Raw genomic sequence first — 10,424 nt, forward strand, 5'->3', positions numbered from 1 at the left:
ACTGTTGTCTGCACTCCACATATACCATAGTAGTTTGGCAAGTCATAGTTTATGACCTCCCAAGTCTATATTGAGAATTTACACAGCAAGCTTAGATAGCCAAAAGGACAGTGTTACTAGATTCTAGTCACTAAAACCCCCCAAAATAATGAACGTGGAAAAATGAAAGCAGGCAGGCAACATTTATATTGAAGTCTTGAAAACCAATGCAGCAGTTTTAATTCCTCCAAAACATCTGGTTTCAAAGGGAAAATATAAGACATTTAATTACATGCCTTCAGAAAAGTTAAGAAATTGCATGCACTGTTGATCATGTTACTATTCAACATAAGTAAAACTAAACTAAACCTCCTACATAAACACATTCACCAGCTGCCATCTCAAACTTCTTAGAGCCCAGCCTTTGGGAGCAACTAAGAGACAGGCGTTATGTAGTTGTGAGCAAGCCACTGAGAAGTCCTGTCTCCGCAACCAGCAGAGATGAAATAATCAAAGAGGACATTCTTGGTTGATCTGAGAGAGAACAACAGGAGATAACAGTTGTTCCCTAAAGAAGAGGTTAAGCCATCCAGGCACAATTTTGTAGCCATCTGTTACTTCCCTAGTTTCAGTAAAGTCAAAATCAAAAATGCTATCAGAATGTATACTGATATTCATATTGAGGGTTTTGTTTTTGTTTTATGATGTATTTTGTATTCTCATTCTGTATTTTTTTTGTTCTGTGATTTTCAGATATATGAATTTAATAATAAAAATAAAAAGTGTACAAACAAGAAGGAATTTGTATAATTTCAGATCAATGGAGGCAGATTCAGAAGTTCACAGATCCACACGACTGGAAAAAAAGTCCTGTGCATAGCTGATGATGTTGCTATCCATTACACAGTACAACCTCAATCTTCACCATCCTCTCCCACCAAAGCCTGTGTCTTAGAGGGCTGGAAGTGGCTTGAGTTCATGCACCAAGTCCCAGTCCAATCATAACTCAATTACAGAATTATATAGTATTTTTTTACCATATTAGCTACAGAATTCACCCAGCGGAGTGGGAGCAACATCTATCTAGCACAATGAAAGAATCAGAATTCCCCCCCCCCATGATCTGTGAACAGCATGTTGGCTTTATCCCTGAAGCTCTATGAACATGACATTTGTTTAACAAGCTCCAGAGCTATGATCTTAACAAGTTTCTAGTCTGATGTACTTTAGAACTGGAAATGTTCAAGAATTCCCACATGTCAAGCTCTAAATTGAAATACCAAACTACAGCAGTAGTTAGACCCAGTGAGAGAGCTTCAGCAGTTGGAAAGCAGGGCACATTTCCCATTAGTTCAGTAGCTGACTGAAATTTATGTGTAGAGTTGGCTTTGTCCCTCTTGTCTCCTGATTTTCTAAGGAATAGATTAATAATTTTTAATATATAAAGAGAGGAAAACTGGGTGGTGGGGAAGAGAGAGAGACCAGTTTTCCTTTTTGAAGAACAGGGCAGAAACAACCTGGAGGGGAGCTAGACTGAGCAGTACGTTATACAGGAGTATATTTGGCAGTAGCTACACCTGCATTAAATGATGGTGTTAATATCAAGGAAAACTGGCTCGAAAAATAAGGCTGGGTTCTGTCCATCCAGAACCACAATCAAGACTATATTCCTTTGTTTTGTCTGAAGAAATTTTGTATAGACGATAACTCCATCTGGGATTTATATATCCTTTGGGCCTCTTGCAATGGATACCACATGCTTCAAGGACAATTTCCCTGGATCAAAGCCAAGTAACTTCCAAAACAGGGAAACTCTGTGCTGCACTAAAAGGAATGAGTGCTTAATCTGCTCAACAGTGGAGGGTCCTGCTGGTTCATGTGTACATCCTTGTCAAGACTAAGTATTTGCTTTGAGTGAAAGCTATTAATGGTTTGCAAAAGGGCTAGAATAAAATTCTAAATCAAATTATTCTGACAAAGAAAAGAATGCTCCACTTTTATTTCCAGGACTAAGACAATGCTTTTAAATTTTTACATTTCCTAACTCCTCTGGAATAGTCAAACTGCCACAAAAGACTAGCAAGTACAAATGTGCAGAGGGAAGATGTATAGTTGTGCTGTGTGTTACTCTAACTCCCATTTATTATGGGGAAAATATAGCTAATTGCTCTATGTATTTATGCAATTCAAGACTTCATAGTATCGTGGATTCATAAGGACATTCACAATAAATCCAAGTCAGGCATTCTCTCGATGCTTATTTTCTTAAAGCCATTTCCCTTAAATATCTGCTAGTCATGTAAAATACACTCATGTATTTAATTTCTTTATTTCTTAAACTCCGAAAAACCCTCCTTTTCATTACTAAAAATAATTGTCAACTGAACTGTGGATTCATAATTCAATAAATTCAATGCCATTATTTTTTTCAAAGCTAACACTTATACCCAAACTCAGTTTTCACAAATTCCTTCACAGAAAAGAGCTCTCAGTTATCCTCTATTAACACCAGACCACAAGCAGACAGATAATTTCAGTTTGAGTCCAAGTATTAACTTCATCCTGGAAATAAGTCTTGTATCATTCAGACTACAGTGCCATTAATAGAATTAGCAGACACTTTAAAAACACACACAAAAAACTGTTGTACAGATTTAGCACTTCAGGCTGATATTTGCTGGAATCGTTTCAATTATGCTCATATCCTTATTACTCATTTTTGTGGATAGTTTTAAATATGTTATAAAACCAGGGCAGAAACAAAGGAAACAAAACAGACATGCTGCCCAAATCCATTAGTACACTTTTAGGAATAAGTAAACTTTAGGAATATGTTCTTTACTGAACTAAAACAAAATTTCAAGCAGTGCTGGGCTTGGAACAGTGGGAAGTGTGTTGCTCATCCCCAGTGATGCCAGAGTCACCGTCTAACACGTGCTTGTAACACTAGTAATACAGATTTATGTGGAGCAGTGCTGATAGTTCTTTTAATAACTTTGTTTCTGGTTTCAACTGCCTCCCAAGATACTGATTTATATATATATTATAGGGTGAAATCCATTTATTGCAATACATGGTACAGTATTCATCTAAATAGTTGTGTTAGCACAAGGAATAGCACCAGGATTTCCTCACTTTCCTCTCCCTGCACATGCCCCACACAATCCCCAAATCTGCTCTGGGGAGTTAGAAAACCCCCAGAACAGATTTTGTAGGGTGAGGGGAAAGAGATGGAGAGATCATCCTGTCACATAAGGAGAAATTATTGCGCTGGCCTAACGTTCTCGATAGCAGTACTTTGGATAGAACCCAATGGGTCTAACTCTGAGTATGTCTAAGTTGAATATATCACCCACCCATGATTATTATTACTATTGCCAGGGATCATCACACAACAGGAAAAAATACAATTGTACCCCATACAATTAGAGGGCAAGGAGACTTCCACATCTCTGAAATTTTCTCATCTAAGGAAGCCTCTAACAGTGAGCAGCAAGAAGCAAGCAAAGACAGTTCTAGGGAGTTGCAATGTCATATATTTGTCAGAAACACAAGGCCACAAAGGGTCCACCATTGCAAGAGCTCTGCTGTTCTCATTATGCACAGCCAGAGCCGGCATCAGCATTAGACACACTGAGGCAATTGCCTCAGGCGGCAGGATCCCAACGGAGTCCAGGGGTGGCAGTTCCCGCAGCTGTGCCTCCCTGCCACTGAGCTCACACACTGCCATCACCAGAGAAGGGAGGAGAAGCAGTGGCAAGCTCTTGCTGTTGCTCCAGCAACAGGAGAGGGTGGGAGGCACCCATGGCTGCACTGAAGTTCCACGGGCACCTCCGTCCCCCCCCCCGCCACCAGCAAAGCAAGGAGAGGCAACAGCAGCACCCTGGCTTCAGTGGGGAAGCGGCAGCAACTTTCTGTTTCACCTCACGTGGCAAAAATGGGACAGTCATCCCCTGTGCACAGTGCACCAAGAGCATTCGGAAGCAGCATGAGAGTATTCTTGGCTGGCACAGCTTTCCTTTTCGAGATTAAAAACCCCCACTGAGTGCACCTTTACCAAGGTTCCCAAGAATCTCGGATATGACACTCCTCATGCATGTAAATTGTTACAGCATCCACACGTTACTGTCACCCAAATGTCAACCTGTATCCCCCCACAGTTTAATCCAATTTATCCTTTCAATGGGAAATCTGATGTTTGGGCAGGGAGGGGGGAGTTGCTAACAACCTGGCCTGTTTGTAGTATTAAGCCTTCATTTGGAAGGATCCTAAAAAGATAACCATGACCTATAAAATGAACACAAAACTCGTACGAAAATTGAAGACAATGCCTTTTAATAAAACTTCTAGTAATGAGATAACAAACTTTCACCAGCTTTTGCTGATCCAACAAGATACCTCACCACAACCATTTTGAATGCCTCATTCTTTGGGACCACTTTTCTTAACTAAGCCACTAATGATTAGGAGCCTCATTCATTCATTTTTGAACAACAGAGACTGGCAATAGGGTAGCAGTCTTTTATTGTTACTCCTATCTGTGAAAGAAGTCCAGAGAGTGGACTCTGTGCAGAATAATCCATGTTTTAACTCATGTATGTGCACATGCTGTGATGTAAAAGGCAATTTCTACAAACAAGCAGTTTGTCTCCAACAGTAAAACTAATCGAGACAGTGGTCTACCAGGAATGTTATGACATCAAAATGATTATTGCTTTCCTCCAATTACATTTCCTTCTACAGAAAGCAGCATTTTTATATAAATCAAGCATATAACAGAGGTTATAAAGCTGCATCACATAATGCAAAAGGACGCTGCAAGTCCAAAGGCAGAGGAGTCGCCATATATGTACAGAGGCAACAGCATGATAAGAGTAAGCTAATCCCTTCAAAGTCCCCTGCCACATTTACAGTTCATCATTTACAGTAAATCATGTAACTGGTTTTGACTTCAGAACTCCTAGTGACAGAAAACACACATATTATGCAGTAATTACCTAATGCCTCTTAATCCAATATTGTCCAAGCAAAATGGATCCAAAGTGCTCATGGCTACTTAGAGTTCAAAGAGTTCCTTCATTAAACATAAAGCTATTTTAGGTGATTTGAAAACATCAGAGAAACATTACCCAGGTATAGTTATCACCACGCACAATAAAAGTAAGAAGATGTAGGAAATGCTCTGATGCATCAGAAGAAAAACATATGCACATAAATCGATAAGGTCTTCCACATGAAAAAGGGAGGGAAGATAAAAGGGAACAAGAAGATTGCTAGGATGTTAATGGAATGAAGCCTGCACAATTTTTCAAAACCAATTGCCAAGAATACTTTTGCACAGCAGGGATGACTACTTAAGAAGTTGGGGAAATGATTAAATGCAGAATCCATTATCAAAACGCAAGGTAAGAAAACACAAAGCAGAACACTCAGCAACATGTAGACTTTTGGCTAATGAGAATTGCTACAAATGCCAACCAAAATCCAGTTGCTTGGGGTAAATAAGTGCACAGCCCCAAAGCAATGTTGTTATGAAAGCAAATATGTTTGATGACCTCGTAATCAAAGAGATGTGTGTGAATGCAAACAGCTAGATGTATGCATGTGGACTGCTTCACACACTCAAAACTTTTAAGGCCCCCATAAGTAAGTCTCAAAATGTGTGAAATCAATGCATGATATTCACACTTAACTTGTCTCACAACTAAAATTCACTGGATTATGCCAGAGTATTTGGTACCTATCCTATTACTGTGTATTGTACTCCATGTTTTTAAGGATTTCATTAATAAATAACCCTTGGTTCATGAGCTCAAATATTCCATATCATTACCTCCAGTGCTTATTCCATTATTAAAGTAATAATGTATCAAAAAGACCTCAGTCACAATAAAGTATGTGAGATGTCCTCAATTCAAATCTTCTCTTAAATGTCCTCAGTGTGTTTTCCCTCCAGTTTACAAGCTTTGCCCACCCTGGTTTATACAATTCTTAACTATTTGACACCATACTGCAACAGTGCCCTATATTAAAATGGTTTGCAGTGGATGAGTACCATTATTGGTGAATAGTTTTTCTATGCAACTATTCCAACCACAGAAAAAAGAACTGTATAATGTAGGTTCCATTACTTAGCAATGTCTCAACTAAAGCCAGAGCCTACTATTAGTCAAAGGAAGAAATGAAAGCCCCACTAAGCATCGAAATAGACAATGAGCCATTTTAAAGTTTCCACTGCTTGAATGTATGTATTCATACTGGCTTGGACTTTTCTGGCACAGAGACAAACACCTGGACCAAGCCCTCTCACAGAGCAGGAGGGTTTGATTACCCACTGCAGTTTGCTGGTCTTTGCAAAAAGGTAACAAATAACAATTCACCTATGGCTGTAGAAATGTGCTTTACATGGAACCCTGCACATTTGAGGGGAACGGTCACTACATATTATTTTCTGGGTGTTCAGAGAAGAGAATGCAGTCTCTTTTTTCTTATGCTCTAAAAAACCCCATTCATGCCTTCCCTTCAAGGGAAAATTAGCAGATTATTCTTCTGCTTTCTCATCTACCCCTGACAAATCATTCCTGTAATAAGAATTTTAAAAACTCAGTACAACCCCTTCTAGATGTGCCAACTACAGCACAGAAAAGGTCACAACTCGAAGGGAAAAACTATAGGTCCTTCTAGCTGTCTCCTCCTCGCTCATGCTGCGTGTAGTCACAAGCATCTACTTAAGAAAAGAGCAGTTCGTCCCTGAACATCATCTGCCTTTCGTCCATTCATAGCCTCCCGGGACAATAATACAATGAACTTATATTCCCTCCACTTTACCCCCAATCCCGGCTTCTTTCCACTCTCCACAGCCCAAGCCAGATGAGACCTACCCACAATCCCACAAAAGCTCTCCAAGCCCCAGGACTGCGCTCCACATGCACAATAGCACAACACACCCAAGTCCGCCAACATCCAGATAACACAAATTCCATCCTCCCACTATGGAAGCGCACACCCTCCTAGCCTCGCGTGCACCCGACTCCCCACCCCCACCCAACAACAACACACACACACACACGTAAACACGCGCTCTGGTCGCCGGGCACAACTAAAACACGAGACCCGTTCACTATTATATGACATCCACCCCATAGCACACACAGGCGCCGGGAAGGGAGCCGCCGGCCCCGCACAGTCCTCCCCTCGCCTGTCAACCAAGACCACCCCCTCCCGCTTCCATACACACGATAATGCATTTATCCCGCTAAGTCCTTTCTCCCCTCGACAGACCCCGCGCGCACGCCTCCTGCCCTCATCCCCGCACAGCCCGCCCTTCGTAGCGGCGAACACGCACAACACACACCCGTCGCCTTCTCTCGGAGCCCGCGGGACGGCGGCTCCCGCGCCCCTCTCTGCGAGGGACGGCAGCGGCAGGAGGACCCAGCAACAGCTCCCTCGCTCGCCCCCGAACGAGAGAGCGAGCGGCGCCGGCTCCCCTCTTGTTACCTCAGAGCGGTGGGGCGGTGGGCGCGCGCCGAACCGGCTGCTGGAATCCGTTCCTCCTCCTTCGCCACGCTCCTCATCCTCCTCTGGCAGAGGATGCTGCTGCTGCTGCTACCGCCGCTGTGTGTGTGTGTGTGTGTGTGTGTGTGTGCGCGCGCGCGGGCGCGCGCCAAGAGGAGCGGCAGCACAAACAGTCCCCGCCTCGCACAATGCGAAGCAGCTGCTCCACACACGCGCACGCGCCCCCGTTTCTCTCTCTAACTGAAGGAACTTGCCGCCGGGGCCTAGAACCTGCGCGGGCGAGCTAAAGGAAAACGTTACGCATGCGCGCTGTGAGGTTTCATGGGAAATATAGTCCTTTTCCTCACGGACCGTTCCTTCTTCCCCCCCCCGCCCCCCCCGCGTGGCTTCTCCTCACTGGGTGACAGAACTTACCTATCTCTGCTTTTCGTTTGTTTTAACTAGGCTTAAGTTTGGCGAGGAAGTTCGTTTCCCGCAAGAACAAGTCGGATAAAACATATCTAGCGCACTCACAGTTGAGTAATAATCTATAATGGCGGAAAGGAAAGCTTGCAGCGCGAGGGGGAATTAGCTCAAATGGTAGAGCGCTCGCTTAGCATGCGAGAGGTAGCGGGATCGATGCCCGCATTCTCCAGTTACATTTTTGCCTGCCTCGTCCTCTAGTACTCAATTATTGTTGCAGCCCCTCTAACAATCCTATATCAATGGTCAAGCCTACAGTTGTAGGAAATAGCCTTCTATTGAGAGATTGAAGGGACTGCAATTGTTCATGCTAGTCATGTTTTTGTTGTATGTTACAGCTGGTTATGATTTTCCCTGGTTGTGGAAAATTCAAAGCAAACACAAAGAAAAACATGCTCTGCAAGCGAAAAGAAGGCAGTCTGCTTCCTTGGAAACAAAATAAAATAAAATAAATCTAGACCTCGTGACTAGTTCTATTAATCCCAGTGCATATAATATTATATCATCAGACTTCAGCCTCATAGTTTACAAATACAGAACTGGCGCCACTGTGCTTCAAATGTATGCTGTTTAATAAATCCAGTTAGCAAGCATTGCACGTTATGCTCAGTTGCAGCAAATTATTAAATCTTAAATGCAATTCTAAGATCATCAGTCAATTATAACGCCCTGCATTTAAATATAAAAATGAATACCTCCGTGACATATGTAATCCTTCACCTGCCAAAATATATAGTCCGAAGTACATTATTTCTTCCTCATATGATTATTTCGAATTAGCCAATCACGAAGCTTTGGTCATGAGCTATCCAGAAGACACCTCAAACATCACGCTGGTCCGGGGTATCTTGTACGCCCTCTGCTGGACAACTCGGCAACGTTTCTCTTGACATGGTGTGCGTAGGGTAGGGGGCTGAGCCCTCCCCAATGTTCAGGGGGCTGCCATCCCCCGAAGTTTGCCGCCACCGGGCAGCGCTCGTGTGCTGGTGGAGGCAGGACCTACAGATCAAAGATTTTATTCATCCTATGTAGAACTTTAATTTACTGTGGCTAAATTCAGGTAGGTAGCAGTGTTGGTCTGATGCAGTCGAAATTTAAAAAAAAAATAAAAATTGTCCAGTAGCACCTTGTTGCTGTTGTTGTTTAGTGGTTTAGTCGTGTCCGACTCTTCATGACCCCATGGACCAGAGCACGCCAGGCACTCCTGTCTCCCACTGCCTCCCGCAGTTTGGTCAAACTCATGCCTGTAGTTTCGAGAACACTGTCCAACCATCTCGTCCTCTGTCGTCCCCTTCTCCTTGTGCCCCCCATCTTTCCCAACATCAGGGTCTTTTCCAGGGAGTCTTCTCTTCTCATGAGGTGGCCAAAGTATTGGAGCCTCAGCTTCAGGATCTGTCCTTCCAGTGAGCCCTTGGAGCTGATTTCCTTAAGAATGGATAGGTTTGATCTTCTTGCAGTCCATGGGACTCTCAAGAGTCTCCTCCAGCACCATAATTCAAAAGCATCAATTCTTTGGCGACCAGCCTTCTTTATGGCCCAGCTCTTGCTTCCATACATCACTACTGGGAAAACCAGTAGCACCTTAGAGACCAACTAAGTTTGTTCTGGGTATAAGCTTTCGTGTGCATGCACACTGCTTCAGATAGTATCTGAGTATCTTCAGATAGAAGAGTATCTGAAGAAGTGTGCATGCACACGGAAGCTTATACCCAGAAGAAACTTAGTTGGTCTCTAAGGTGCTACTGTACTGGACATTTTATTTTATTTTTTATTTTACTGTGGCTAATAACTGTGGCAGCAAATAGAGTTGTATAAATATCTGGGTGGGGTAGGGTGTGTGTGTGCCTGCTACCTCTTACTACTCCTTGGAGTCATCCCTGGTGTGGATATGTGTGTGAACATTTAAATTCGTATTCAGCAATGCAGAGGAGAACTCATCCTTCATTGGCCTAGCGAGGTGAAGTTCTAACTTTCTTGATAAGTTCTCAGAAATCATAGGCAGGTTCTCAGACTGGTTACAGAGTTTCTTTTTCCATTGGTCAGCTATTTTTTTTACTGGATTTGTACCTTTCTCCCAAGGCACACAAGGCGATTTACCATTTTAAAATGCTAAAACAGATACATTAGATAAGATGTAAAGGGACAGAGTCCTTTCAGGCCAGCTGGGAGCTGATGGGAAGAACTCCCTTGCCTGGGCTCCCTCACTCTTCCCTTCCCTCAGGGAAGACAGAGCTCCAGGGAAGATAGGAAAAGAAATGCTACACTGTCTCTCTCAGGGTTTTTTATGGTTCCTTCAGGAGCTGATGGTATGTGTATATAGCTTTGTTGTTGTTTTTTTCTGGCATTGGGTTCCTGTTTGTTTTCCTTGCTTATTTGCTAAAGAAGTCAAAGCTGAATTTGATGTCAAGATCTTCCTCTCTGTTTCTACTTTGAGCTCAAAATGTAGCAAACAGTAGAGACACCAGCCC

General features: G+C 42.9%; 1 protein-coding gene and 1 non-coding gene across 4 annotated transcripts in view; one reads left to right on the plus strand and one right to left on the minus strand.

Annotated features, from left to right (window-relative positions):
* The window catches only part of LOC128417083 (uncharacterized), an 87,014-nt gene extending 78,260 nt beyond the window's left edge, over positions 1-8,754 (minus strand). The window contains exon 1 of one of the 3 annotated variants that reach the window (XM_053395327.1): positions 8,652-8,754. The gene's annotated coding sequence lies outside the window, so the exon portion shown is untranslated. Of the gene's footprint in view, positions 1-7,333; positions 7,443-7,476; positions 7,727-8,651 lie in introns of those variants that run through there. The other 2 variants (XM_053395318.1, XM_053395336.1) reach the window with 2 other exon arrangements.
* Positions 8,056-8,128, plus strand: TRNAA-AGC (transfer RNA alanine (anticodon AGC)). Its single transcript has one exon. It is a non-coding gene; the product is annotated as a tRNA-Ala (tRNA).
* Positions 8,755-10,424: the final 1,670 nt, after the last annotated feature.

This window comes from Podarcis raffonei, chromosome 1 (genome assembly GCF_027172205.1).
Source record: "Podarcis raffonei isolate rPodRaf1 chromosome 1, rPodRaf1.pri, whole genome shotgun sequence".
NCBI classification, from domain to species: domain Eukaryota; kingdom Metazoa; phylum Chordata; class Lepidosauria; order Squamata; family Lacertidae; genus Podarcis; species Podarcis raffonei.